The sequence below is a fragment of the Mus musculus genome, chromosome 17 (assembly GCF_000001635.26).
Source record: "Mus musculus strain C57BL/6J chromosome 17, GRCm38.p6 C57BL/6J".
NCBI lineage: Eukaryota > Metazoa > Chordata > Mammalia > Rodentia > Muridae > Mus > Mus musculus.
Genome location: NC_000083.6, coordinates 73,071,555 through 73,084,939, shown reverse-complemented (window position 1 = coordinate 73,084,939; position 13,385 = coordinate 73,071,555). Strand labels below are relative to the sequence as shown.

Genomic DNA, 13,385 nt, shown 5'->3' with positions numbered 1-13,385 from the left:
AAATGCCATTTGCATATCCTCAGCTTAGCTAGTTATATTGTGATTTATCTTCCTCTTTCTTCCTTCCTTTCTTCTTCCTTCCTTCCTTTCTCCTTCTTTCCTTCCTTCCTTCCTTCCTTCCTTCCTTCCTTTCTCTCTCTTTCTTTCTTTCTTTCTTTCACTCCCTTCCTTTCTCTCCTCTCTCTCTCTCTCTCTCTCTCTCTCTCTCTCTCTCTCTCTCTCTCTCTTCATTTCTTTCTCTTTGTTTTTCCCCCTTTTCCCTGTTTCTCAAGACAGGATTTTTCTGTGTAGCCCCGACTGTCCTGGAACTCATTCTACAGACCAGGCTGGCCTCAAACTCAGAGATCCATCTGCTTCTGCCTTCTAAGTGCTGGGACCAAAGGCATATGCCAACACTTCCCAGTGTATCTTGTGATTTTAATCCAGTCAAAGTGGAACTATCATTGATGGCTTTCTGTTCGTCAAAGGAGTGCATGTAGCCCTGGAGGGCCAGTAGCCTATGCTTTGGAGAATGAAGCTCACAGGTACCTTTCACTATCCTTTAATTGGTGTTAGCATACAGGAAGCGATACAAGTTACAATTGGAAGTTCATTGTAATTTAGGAGCTTATGACCCAGGTTTGTGTGTGTGTGTGTGTGTGTGTATTGGTGACAGGTGAGGTCAGAGTAGAGATAAACCTGAAGCAGTGTGACAGGACAGTTTAAAACAAGGTCTGTTCAAGGGCTAAATAGCTCTATAGTCATCAAAGGAGAGAGAGGAGCTCAGTCTAGACCAATGGCCTTTAAAGGATAAAAAAATGTAAGAGTCTTCACTTAGGACTTGGGAGGCAGGGAGGGGAAGAAGCTGCCTCAGAAGCTTTGCTGAGGAAGGTCATGGTCAGCTCTGGACAGTGAGAGAGCAGAGGTAGTCTACTTTCCTGGCAGGGATCAGGCTGCGGGACCCAGGAGCCTTGCACAGAGGTCTTCCAAGCTTCTACTGATAAGACCGCTTTGTCCCTTAGTCTATAGTACATCTTTCTAAACAGTAACATCCTTAAAGCTTGAGATTCTGGCTTGTTTGTCTCTACAGGATCTAGAACAGATGCTTAAGAATGTGTTGAGCAAAACTAATGGCTGCAGGCATCATTGAAAGTGAGACTGGATGAATGAAGGTGATGGACGACTGAAGGTAAGGCAACTTGGAGGAGTGAATGAACAAGCTGTGTCTGTAAAGAAACATGCTGTGATTGACAGGCATACCAGTGCATTGGGATGGCTAAATATGGCATCTTGGGATTCTACAGACTTATTTTTATGTCATCTATGTGTTCAATAAAGGGTTATTGAAAGCCCATAATGTTCCAGACACTGCTATAGAGGCTTGGGATATGCCTGTGCTCAAACAGGGAAGTCCTACCAAAGTGAAGCAGCTGCTTTGAGTGGGAAAGACAGCCAGGCCTGCTGCATAATTTGTAGAAGCTAGTGTACCATGGGGAAAATGTGAGTTTGTTTAAACAGCAGGAAAAAGAGTGTTACTAAAGTTACTAAAGTAAAAAGGCAGATATTCTTAGCATACTTAGTATACTTTAAGCCATGGGTTCAATTCTCAATGTGTGTGTGCACGCACACACACTCACTCACACACACACACACACACACACACACACACACACACACACACACACACACATGACCATACTTTCCTTTTATCTGCAGCCTCCCTTTCAGCTTGTCACAGCATCTTTTAATTTGCTTTTTAAAAAATCCTACGAAAGTGCTCATTTTTACCATTATCACTATGATTTTTTGACCATCCTTATAACACAGGATGCCAGTTTCAAATGTAAAGTAAGAGCCACTTTAATCAAATTACACAGTTCATATTTCATAGCTCATACATGCATATGGACTTAATTTTTGCCAGAGCAGTGGAAGTGCATAAAGCTGGCTCAGTTGTTTGTAGTTTGGTCACTGACATACAGTACTCTCTCCACACCCTGTACTTCTGCTTTCCTGATGAGCTAAAGAGCATCTGGAATGAAAAGAGCTATGGGATTCTTCTTCCATGTGTGTGTGTGTGTGTGTGTGTGTGTGTGTGTGTGTGTGAGAGAGAGAGAGAGAGAGAGAGAGAGAGAGAGAGAGAGAGAGAGAGAGAACCATTCACCCCTGAAGCCCTGACGGTCCCCAAAGGCTACTCAAGAATTTGCTTCCAATGCAGAAAGAATACAGATCATGAGAGAATCATGCATGACCAAAGAACCTCATCCTGTCCGCCCTGACTCATGTTACTTTCTTTCCTGCATTATGTTAAGACTGGATTTGAGTGGGCCTTTTGGAAGCACTGTCTGTTTGAAAGCAACCACAAATCCTTTTACTCTCTCCTCTTGCAACTTGGGCTTTCTAGCACAGGCCTTCGAATGGAGACTCTGAAAAGCATGTGAGAAACTTGCACATGTAAGTCAGGAAGACTCAGACTAGACTACAGCCTCATGCCCACTGTTCAGCGAGATGAAAATAAAGGGCGTGTGTGTGTGTGTGTGTGTGTGTGTGTGTGTGTGTGTGTGTGTGTGTGTGTACATGCACACAGAGCAGCTGGGAGGTGTGGCATGATGGTGAGACTGTGTCATGTCTAAGTGAGGTTTAGGTAGTATGGCATTTGTATGTACATGTGGTATGTATATATTGTTTGAGGCACATGCTCCTGTGACTGTGTGTAGACTCTGTGGCATGTTTATATAGGTGTGCAATGAGAAATGAAATTTGTTTCAGTTTTCCTGTACACTTTGCCTCCAAGATCTGTAGTCTATATCGGAATACCATTTCCCCCTACACACGTGTGCACACACACACACACACACACACACACACACACACACACACCTCTTCTCTTGTTCATCTAAGAAGAATAAATAGCACACAGGTTTTTTGACATTCACAAACAAACCCTCGTGGTTTTTATCTGAGTCAAGTACCCCTGGGGCTTTGTGTTTTTTTCCCTTCCTGTCCTTCCTGTAAATCCGTTTTATGCGTTGGAGTCAGAAGATGACATCTTGTTACATCATGTTAGACAGCACCATTATTTTTTCCAGCAAACCATTTCCAATCTGGCTAAGCAGACAGAACTGAACAAAGACAGACAACCCAGCATAAATAAAAGAAAGGCTTACAGTCCTTTGGGAGAGACCCAGAGGAGCCCTAGTCCTCGTCTGAAACCGACTTGCTCTGTTCCGTTTTAACTCCTTAGATCGGGGGTGGGGGGGGGTGAGAAACTTCTGTAAGCTCAAACTTCTTCAGTGACATTGTACAGGCGCACTCTCCCTGCTGGAGTTGAGGCTGGAGGGAGGTGTGCTCTGCAGGGGAAGGAAGATCAGCAGAGACTGATGCTCACTCAGAGGTCCTTTCTAGCCTGTGCTCAGGTCAGGCCTGTCTTTTGCTTTCCAGATGCAGCTGCTATTTATAGTCCTGTCCTTTTGCTACTTTGCCTGCACCCCCTGTGGTCAACTCAATGTCTATATTTAAAAAGAGTGGCTCTATGCTCAAGTTCACATCAATCCTAGAGACTTTCTTTCCTTGAGCTATCTTCATTCTGAATCTCAGACACAAGACACCCCTGGGTCCCCTTGTGACCTCCTGGTTTCTGACAGTGAGCCTGGAGTCCTACAACCCTGGCCTGGCTCTATACTGTAGCCTGGGCTGTAGTGAGGCTTTTGGGTTGTTGTTGTTGTTGTTGTTTTTAATGTGTTTTGGTTTTTGTATTGTAGAGTTGTGCTGTGCTCTTCAGATCTTATTCTTGGTGGGCTGGGGATGTAGTTTAGTTGGTAGAGGGCTTGTCTACTATTCACAAAGCCCTGGGTTCCATCCCTAGCACCACATAAACCAGGTATGGTGGCACATGACTAGAGTCTCAACACTTGGATGGAGGCAGGAGGATCAGAGAACGATAGCCTGGAACCCACAAGACCTTGTTTCAGAGAAGGAAAGGAAATCTTATTCTTGCTGATCTACCTATGTGCCCTTTCCAAACCAAGGTTACCATGTCTCTATTTGGCCAGAAAACATTCACTGGATGGCCAGCTATATTGTCTATATAACTAAGACACAAACCCTTAGGATCTGTCTGTACAATGAAGGAGCTGTGAGGGCTTAGAGGCAATGATTCAGGTTTGAACCATAATTCCAAGTTACGTGAACATGGACGCATCAATGTGCCTCCTCTGCCTGTATAGAGTGTCTCCTGGAGAGGCTATGAGGGCACATATGAAATCACAAATACACAAATACAAAGGATTCTGGAAACGTCCTTATTCTCAAACACTACTCTTAGCTCCCATACTTCTCATAAGAGTGCAGCAAGAAGTAAGGGTGGCAAGAAATTGAGACGTTCTAGAGCAGTGCTTCTCAGCCTTCCTAACGCTGTGACCCTTTAACATCGTTCCTCATATTGTAGGTGACCCGCCCTCAGCCATAAAGTTATTTTCTTTTGTTTGTTTGTTTTTGTTTTTCTGAGACAGGGTTTTTCTGTGTAGCCCTGGCTGTCCTGGAACTCACTTTGTAGACCAGGCTGGCCTCAAACTCAGAAATCCACCTGCCTCTGCCTCCCAAGTGCTGGGATTAAAGGCATGCGCTGCCACCACCACCACCCGGCTTTTTTCTTCTTTCTTTCTTTCTTTCTTTCTTTCTTTCTTTCTTTCTTTCTTTCTTTCTTTCTTTCTTTCTTTCTTTCTTTCTTCCTTCCTTCCTTCCTTCCTTCCTCTCTCTCTCTCTCTCTCTCTCTCTCTCTCTCTCTCTCTCTTTCTTTCTTTTTTAAATAAAGTTATTTTCAATGCTGCTTCATAACTATAATTCTACTACGGACATAAATCATAGTGAACATACCTGACATGCAAGATATCTGATATGTAACCCCTGTGAAAGGGTCATTTGATATTTGACCCCCAAAAGGGTTGAAACCCACAAGTTGAGAGTCGCTGTCCTAGATGAAAGTGAATATCTCAAGGATTGTAGTGGTTCAACATCCAATCAATAATTGATGTTTTAATTAAAAATACTTGAGATTCAAACTTGGCAAGAATTTACACATGTTGCATTTAATTCAAGCCAATAAAGGTCAATCGAGCACATTATAATTTAGTCAGTATAGTCAATACCAACGATATAAAGGAGAATACAAAATTAAAGTTGAAGATTCTTATCAAAAAAAAAAAAGGAAAATGTAGCAATATAGCTAAAAATAGAGAATCCAGAATTCAACCTCACTATATATATTTGGAATGTGATTTTTTTTAATGTAAGGGGCAATTATCTAATTATGATGCAGATATCATTGGGCATTCGTTTAGGAAATTATCTTATTTAGATCATACTTTATATTTCATAATAAAGGAAATGAAAAATTATCTAAAATCACATATATAAATACTCAAATTATAGGACAAAACTACACACATCAAAAAAAAAATCAGTGTAGAGACTTTGCCAAATCAGTGGAGAAATAGCTGTTACTTTTGAAACAGTAGAACAGTCAAGAATGACAGGGACTGTGCTTATTCTCTGTCACTGCCACAACGTACCTGAGAAAACCAACTTAATGGGAGAGGTCATGGCATCGCAGGCTTCTGCCCATCGTCCTTGTCTCTATTAATTAAGAGTCCCTAATGAAACAGAACAACATGGTGGTGGTGACACGTGGAAGAGGTTAGTCATGTAATGGGGGACAGAAGCCAGAGAGTAACAGGAAAGAGCCAGGGGATTAAATCCCCCAAAGGACGTGCTTCGAGTCAGCCATTTTCCCCAATCGTTTTCTAGCCTTCAAAGTTCCTGAGTCTCCAAATAATCTCTTGGATTCCGACCCTGTCACAGAAAGGATGAATCCACAGCTAACAGCAGAACCTTCATGACCCAACCTCTTCTCAAAAGACCACCAACTGATGAAACAAGACCTCAGTAAAAGGACCATAGGGGAGCTTCCAGATTCAATCCCTAGAGGGCACGAATAAATTGTGTGTGTGTGTGGTATGGTGTGTGGTGTGTGTGTGTGTATGTGTGTGTGTGTGTGTGGTGTGTGTGGTGTGGTGTGTGTGGTGTGTGTGTGTGTGTGTGTGTGTGTGGTGTGGTGTGGTGTGTGTGGTGTGGTGTGTGTGGTGTGTGTGTGTGGTGTGGTGTGTGTGGTGTGTGTGTCTGTGTGATGTGTGTGTGGTGTGAGTATGTGTGAGGTGTATGTGTGTGTGTCGTGTGTGTGTGTCTGAGAACGCTCACATGCACAGCGTTCGCAGACACACACACAGCTGCATACATGCTGTGGCACACTCAAGGAATTTAAAGGGCACATTTTGAGAGTTGACTCTCACTCCCCAGTTTGTTTGGGGCAAGGTCTTTTTTACTGCCCATGTACCCCAGGCTATCTGGCCTGAGCGCTTTCAAATCATTCTCTGTCTAGGCCTCCCATCTCACCTTGGGAGAGCTAAGATTACAGATGTCTACCACCAGATTTGCCTTCCCCCCTACCCCCTCCCCCACCCTCCACAGGTGGGTTCCTGGATTCAGGTATGAAGTGATGAAGGATTTTACTGTCTCCACCCCCACTCCACCCCCACCAATGATTACTAATGAGCAGTGTTCCTACTGGTGTTAGCATTCCTATGTCTTCCTTCGAGAAATGCTACTCACATCTTTGGAGTGACATTTCTCCTTTGTGTATTGCTAGGGATTGGGCTAGCCAGGCAAGCGCTCTACCATTGGGCTGCACCCCCCACCTCAGGCCCTTTGCTCTTTTTAATTGGGTTGTTTATTTTCTCAAGAGGGTTGTTTGAATATCTTATATATTTATAGATAGAAAAGCCAAAGAGTAGGAAAGCCCTCTCCATGTTGTGCTGGATTTAAATTGCAAGCGTATTCCTATTTTAAGGTTTGCTACCTCTGTGTTTATTTGATTTGATTTTGATGGTGTAGCACTGGGGTTTGAACCCAGGGCCTCAGACATGCTAAGCAAGCACTCTGTTACTGAGCCATCACCACCCGCAGCTACTTGTGGATGAATTCCTTCATCACCCTGGCCCGACTTAGCTCTCCAGTTCAAATTCCAATTATTTGTCTGCTTGTTGGCTTTCTGATGCAACTTTCTGTATCAAATGTTCCTTCCCTATTGTGGCAATTGGCTTGGAAGCTGAGAGAAAATACCAGGATGGAGTAAGTACTTCCTTTCTCCTTCCTAGTTTCCTAGGGGCTAACTTTTGAGTCACTGTTCGACTAGAAGTTAAGCCACCATGTGCCCACAATCAGACTAGCAGTCCTGTAACATCACACACAGTTCCAGGCACACAGTTCACAAGGACGAAGAAGATGCAGCATTTGGTCTCAAAGAGCTCATTACCCCTTGGGGAAATACACATTAAACTCTGCCTTAGTTACTTTTCTGTTGCAGAAATAAAGCAGCCAGAAAAAAGCTACTTAAGGAAGGAAGGAAGGAAGGAAGGAAGGAAGGAAGGAAGGAAGAAAGGATAAGGAATGCTTGTGCTCAGCTTTCATTCTTTTTATAGAGACTAGGAACCCAGCACAGGGAATGGTGCCACCCATAGTGAGTGATACCCCACAGGCATGCCCAGAGCCCTGTCTCCCAGGTAACTCTAGATGTTATCAAGTTGACTATTGAAATTAACCATCACAAACCCCCACCTTTCCTTATATAAATGTGCTAAGTTGAACATTTGACATTACACTCTAGGAAACATAAGCAAATTACTGACCCAGCAAAGAAATTCAGAAACTGTGTGCACTGAGATTAGCTAGAAAATAAGGGTGATGGGGATATGAAGAAGGATCAAGCCATGCCATGCTTGCTGGGCAAGCATGAGGACCTGAGGTGGATTACCAGCGTTCATGTAGAAAGGTGGGCACAATGGTATATGCTTATAATCAGCACCAGAAAAGCAAAGACAGGCAGATCCCAGGGACTTGTAGGATAGCCAGTAGAGCCAACTGGTGGTCAGCAACAGACCATATTTTCAAAATAATGTGCAGAAGCAGTTGAGGAGAATACCTAATGCATGCCCTGGCCTACACACCTACACAGACACACTCTAGCCTACACACACACACACACACACACACACACACACACACACACACACCGTATACTCATACACACATCTTGTCACATGGCTACATTCTTCATTCCTACACATGAGCATAGTCACATGGCTACAACACCCATCTCCACTCCTCTGTACATCAGCCACTGGACTGAAAGAACTGCATTCAACAGAGCGGAAAGGAGATAGGATTCTCTCCCAATCGCTCACAGATAAGGAGTGACCCTCGTTTGTTTTGTATTTATACTAGTTCCCAGCAAGATGTGTTCACTTTTGAATGGTGAAAAGTCAACTCTCTTTTTATTACCTGTTCATATGCTCTGTTCACAAAAGATGCCTTACAGTTATTCTAGGTTTATATTATTTAAAGTAGTTAAAGATCAAATTGTATAAAGGTCTACCCTATTGATGCTGGCTTAGAAGTCCAAGGGCTTTGGATCAATTGGGACATTTGTGGAAAATGTTCAACCTTGCTTGTGGCTGACTTGTTTCTGATGGATTGTGGTATGTGTGGGAAGGAACCAAGTTGAGATCATTGTATACTTTAAGCCTCAGTACTGTCAGTTTTTCATACAAATGAATGGCCTTTTGTTAAGTGATGAATTCAAAAATTAATCATTTAATAAAAGAATAAGGAGTTGGTTTCCAGCAACCGTGCTAAAATCATCCACTCAGGGAAGAACAGACTTTTTGACAAGTGGACACCCACATACAAAAGAACAAATTTACACTTTTACCTCATCCCACACACACAAATACACCCAAAATAGCATTTAAAACCTAAATATAGGAGTCAGAACTCTTCCCTTTTAGAGGGAAACATGGCTATAAATCTCCGTGTTATTAGATTAGGCAACAATTTCTTAGATTTGACACCAAAACACAGGCAATAAAAGAGAAACTAGATAGGGAATATTTCATTATAACTAAAGACTTGTACATTAAAGGTCACTATCAAGAAGGCAAAAATAATTCAAACTGCAAAACAAGAGAAAACATTTGTAACTGATATATCTGCCTAAGGTCTAATGCCCAGAATATATAAATAACGCTTAGAATTCAACAATAAGATATACAACCCAATTTAAGAGTAGACAAAGGACTTAAATAGGCATTTCTCCAAAGAAAATATACAAATGTCCAACAAGCACATTAAAACAATCTCAACAACATTAGTCATTAGGGGAAATGCAATTCAAAACCAAAATGAATTTACATTGGTTTTCATACCCATTAGTATAGCTATAATAAAAATAAACAGAATTACAAGAGATGGTGAGGCTGTGAAGGAATTAGAGCCTCGTACATTGTGAGTGGGACTGTAAAATGGCACAGCTGCTCTGGAAAACAGCTTGGCAGCTTCTCAAAAAGTTAAACATAGAATTACCCATAACCCCGCATTTCCACTCATAAATATATTCACGAGAGAATTGAGAACATATGTTCACACAAAACCTTGTACGTGAACATTCACAGAAGCATTATTCATACAAGCCCGGGCATGGAAGGAACCCCAACGCCCATCAGCTGATGAACGGGTAAACAAAATGTGCTGTCTCACAGAACAGAATAGTATTCAACCATGAAAAGAAAGGAGGCACCAATCCACGTTACCACATGGGATGAGCCTTAGAACATTAGGGTAAGTATACACAGCAGATACAAAAGGCCGTGTGTTGTATAATTCCATTTATATGAAGGGTCCAGAACAAGCAAGTCCATAGAGACAGAAAATAGGTTAGTGGCTCCCTAGGGCCACGAGCCAGGAGAGACAGATAAGAGCTGAATAGGCAGAGCATTTCTTTTGGGAAGATGAAAATGGTCTGGAAGTAGGTAGGAATGATGACTGCCCTATTCTTTCAAACATCCTAAAGACCACTTAAAATGGTCAATTGTATTATGCTATGTGAATTTAATCTCAGAAGAAAGACGAGTGGGAAGGCCTCTTATGTTTCATCGTGATGGATTCAGCTAGCCTTCAGAACCTGCTGTTTCCATGAGATAATGTGCTCCAGAGGCACATTTTCTGCTGTTCTGAGTCAGAAATGGGGGTGGGGCATAATACCAACATGATGTGGGCTCTGTCATCAAAGTGTCTATGCCTGGTTGGAGGATTCAGACCCCCTTTTCACCAACTAGAGCAACAGCCTGAATCAGAAGTGGTGCGAGCCAGTGCTCATTCTGAAGAAGAAACACTATAAGGTAAGGTAGGCTTAGCATGCACAAGGCCCTAAGTTTGATGCCCAGTACCCAGTTAGAACCAGGTGTGGCTGGGCAGTAGCAGCACATGCCTTTAATCCCAGCACTTGGGAGGCAGAGGCAAGTGGATTTCTGAGTTCAAGGCCAGCGTGGTCTGCAGAGTGAGTTACAGGACAGCCAGGGCTATACAGTGAAACCCTGTCTCGAAAAACAAAAAAAACAAAATCAAAAACAAAAAAGCAACTAGGTGTGGTGGTACAGGCCTGTAATCTCAGTGATCAGGTAGACAGGAACTCAAGGACATTCCCAGGTGCACAGCAGATTAAGAGGTCAGCCAGAGCTACGTGAAATCCTATAGGTCTCATAGAGAGGTGTGTGTGTGTGTGTGTGTGTGTGTGTGTGTGTGTGTGTGTGTGTATGTGTGTGTGTGTGTAATATAGGAGGGCCTTACAGGATGAAAAGGAACTTGATACGTATTGGAGATGTTAAAGGGTGTTCTAGGAAGTAGCACTGACTTAAACAACGGCTTAGAGATGTATAAAGCACTCAAAAGCAGCCATGTTGTGTCTGGATTGTGATTCTAGCTCTTTGCCACTGCCTTTTCTTTTCTTTTAATCCTAGCTCTTTGCCACTGCTTTTTCTCTTCTCTTCTCTTCTCTTCTCTTCTCTTCTCTTCTCTTCTCTTCTCTTCTCTTCTCTTCTCTTCTCTTCCCTTCCCTTCCCTTCCCTTCCCTTCCCTTCCCTTCCCTTCCCTTCCCTTCCCTTCCCTTCTCTTCTCTTCTCTTCTCTTCTCTTCTTTCTTTCCCTTCTTTCTTTCTTTCTTTCTTTCTTTCTTTCTTTCTTTCTTTCTTTCTTTCTTTTTGGGGGGAGGGGGTTCAAGACAGGGTTTCTCTGTGTAGCCCTGGCTGTCCTGGAACTCAATCTGTAGACCAGGCTGGCCTCGAACTCAGAAATCCGCCTGCCTCTGCCTCCCAAGTGCTGGGATTAAAGGCGTGTGCCACCACTCCCTGGCATTTTTTTTTTTTTTTTGGACCATTGCTTTTTCTTAAACACCAGAACCATTCTCCACTTTGATCCTTAGTTCTTATCTCAGAGACGATGCCTTCTATGTGAAAGTTGGGAAAGAGAAACATTGTCCTTGAACCTTGGTGGGGGCTTGGCAAGATCCCCTAAGAACCTTCATCAAATCCTATCTGCAGTTGTGCCCAGCTCCCTTCCTACAGGCTGTATCTCCTCTCTTGCACCTCTCTTTGCTGCAAGGACTATATCCATGCCCCTGCTTGACAGATGTCCTCCTTCCATCTTATAAAGGCTTTCGGTCCATGGATGAGGAAGCCAGGGACAAAAGGAGACCCACCCCATCCTTCTGTGAAGAGCTATTGCCTCCGACCCCTTTGGAAGTTAGATGTATTTTGACTCCTATTTGAATGGCAAACCCACTGCCTGAAGGTGGAGAGTGGGGGAGACTCGGGGAGGGTTTTGGTGCCGTGGCGCCTGCAACGCCTCCCAGATGAGCAGCTAGCTGTAGACATCCAAGGGTGTGCTTGCTGACATTGGCTCCCGCATGTATTGGGCATAATCCTGTTTTATTGTGTTTACCATTGTGTACGAAGAACATGACATTGCAAAGAGGAGCATCCTGGATGATGGAGCTGGTCCTCGGCAGACTTTCTCTAAAACTAGAGATAATCCCTCCTGCACCAGAACTCCAGTGTGATGATCCAGTCAGTGTCTCCAGCTCCCATGTGCTTACAGGAGACCAAACATCTGTCTTAGGCAATTCTAGCCTCCTGCCTATCCAAAGGTGGGTCTAAGCATGTGCCTACCTGAGACTGATGTCCTACCCAGTAACAATGGGTGGAGGATAGAAAACACACAACATAGTAAATATGTCCCCTTATACTCCGGACCAAGGGAGACATGATTTAACACTGACCCGTCCTTGAACCGGCTGATAATTTGTTTTTAAAATCCAAGCAAGCACGACTCCCATTCCACTGCCTATCGCTCGGTGTCTGAGGGATAATGGCCTGACAGTGCCGACAAGGACCAGATGTGCGGTAGATGGGTCGGGTCAGTCAGTGCTGGGAAGGAGAGAGGAGGGAGGGAATGAGCTGGGATGTCATTACTTGGAAAGGTCACAGGGTCACTGACAGTGGCAAGAAACAGATTTTTCCAGCTGCTTTCAGGCTGAGATTTGCTCTGCATAATCTGCATGCTTTTATCTGTTTCTCAAAATAGACAGGAATTTTTTCCACAGGCTGCTCCAATCTGGCTGTGGAGACGTGAGGGAGGATGGAGGAGACAGTTGCATGGAGTCCGGTATGTTCGTTTGGAGCCCCCATCCTCCACTAGTCCCTCCCTTGCACCAGCCCTATGGGATGGCAGTATCTTAATGTCCCCCGAAGAGGAGTCTCAGAATTGTGATAGATACTTTCCACTCTGAATTTTGCTTAGCATCAGAGTAAGCCATTCTTTCTCCTTTTTGCCTTAAGCATACAGAATAGAAGACCTTGATGGGGTCAGAAGCACAGCTCCTTGACCCTCTAGAACAACAGCATCACTTAGGAGACAAAGGAAGCGGGGAAGACAGCGGCTCCATCAGACCATATGGGTGTTACCAGTTCCACAAATCATTCTCCACCTTTGTCCTAGCCTACAAAGAAGCATCACAAATTATCTACAGAGATCTTCTGGAAGGTTCACTCTGGATTAAATCAGGCTCATCTCTCAGCAGCTGGTCCCTCTCGCCTGAGATCAAAAGGATCTTGAACCTTCCAAGTGAACTGCTGTCAAGCGAACAGCAGGAGGACCTCAAATATTATTTACATAGAGTTTTCTTTCTCCAATTATGTATTGGTTTCTTCTTGTTACAAGCCTATTTTATAAACATGGAAACCAAGACACAAAAAAGAAAACAGTGTCGGGATTATGTAGGCAGCCATTAGGCCATTAGGCCAGAAATGAATATATCTTGATACCACCTATATTTATTCCAGCATTTCCTTTCAATTGCCTACAGAGAGAGAGAGAGAGAGAGAGAGAGAGAGAGAGAGAGAGAGAGAGAGAGAGAGAGAGAGAGAGAGAGAGATGGAGGGAGGGAGGGAGAGAGAGCTTAGT

General features: G+C 43.6%; 1 long non-coding RNA gene across 4 annotated transcripts; it reads left to right on the top strand.

Moving 5' to 3' along the window:
* Nucleotides 1–356: 356 nt before the first annotated feature.
* Nucleotides 357–13,163, top strand: Gm41616. 4 transcript variants are annotated; one of them, XR_876944.3, is made up of 4 exons: nucleotides 357–524; nucleotides 1,070–1,168; nucleotides 12,526–12,587; nucleotides 12,761–13,163. It is a non-coding gene; the product is annotated as a predicted gene, 41616 (long non-coding RNA). The 4 variants fall into 4 exon arrangements; XR_876943.3 differs by lacking the exon at nucleotides 357–524 and adding an exon at nucleotides 751–799; XR_876942.3 differs by lacking the exon at nucleotides 357–524 and adding an exon at nucleotides 830–904.
* Nucleotides 13,164–13,385: the final 222 nt, after the last annotated feature.